Raw genomic sequence first — 950 nt, forward strand, 5'->3', positions numbered from 1 at the left:
CTGTCGTGAAAGCCGGAGGTTTGGACGGAGGTCAGATCCATCTTCGAAATACAATCGAAGGATTGGCACAGCAGCATTCAGGTGGCAGTAGGTTGTAGGGCTCAGTCTGTAAATGTGTGTATATATATTTTTTTAGAATATGTGTATTATTTATTTATTATGTTTATATTACTTATTATGTAATTTATGTATATATTATATCTATCTATAATATTTATTTAGACTATGTATATATTGTATGTATTCATTCTCTCCCTCTCTCTCTCTATTTATCCAATTGTGTATTATGTATTCATTCAAGTTTATTCATTGATTCATGTCTTTTGTTTGTCCTGTGTATTTTTATGCATTTATTTATAACAATAAATTACTTTATTTCGTTGCTCCAAATGAGCCTCTGTCCTGGTGTTCACAGACATGACTTTATTCTGAGGTAAAATGTGCTAGCTAAATAGGTGATTGTACTTACCTTATTTGATAAATGATTTACAAGCTGTCGACAAAGGCGTGATCTTTTATTTATTTAGTCATTTATCAGATGCTTTTATCCAAAGCGACTTACAAATGAGGACAACAGAAGCAATCAATTGTAGTATTAAAACAACTAAAAACAGATCCAAAACTAAAAGCTAAAACTTTATAAATACTACCTATACACATTTTAAAAATAAAGAGATTAAATAAAAATGACAAATGCATACAACAAAATTTCATAAAGCTAAAAACAATTCAAAATAGTAAAGAACAAAAGGTATAAGAGTATAATAACGATTCTAACAACACTAAGCCAAACACCAAAAAAAAACAAAACTATGTGTATGTACAACCACACACTCACATATATATATATATATATATATATACACACATACACATTTATAAATTCAATATATATATATATATATATTATTTCATTTCCATTTAGTTTGTTGAAGTATTAAAATAACTCA

This window comes from Sinocyclocheilus anshuiensis, unplaced genomic scaffold (genome assembly GCF_001515605.1).
Source record: "Sinocyclocheilus anshuiensis isolate Anshui unplaced genomic scaffold, SAMN03320099.WGS_v1.1 scaffold1481, whole genome shotgun sequence".
NCBI lineage: Eukaryota > Metazoa > Chordata > Actinopteri > Cypriniformes > Cyprinidae > Sinocyclocheilus > Sinocyclocheilus anshuiensis.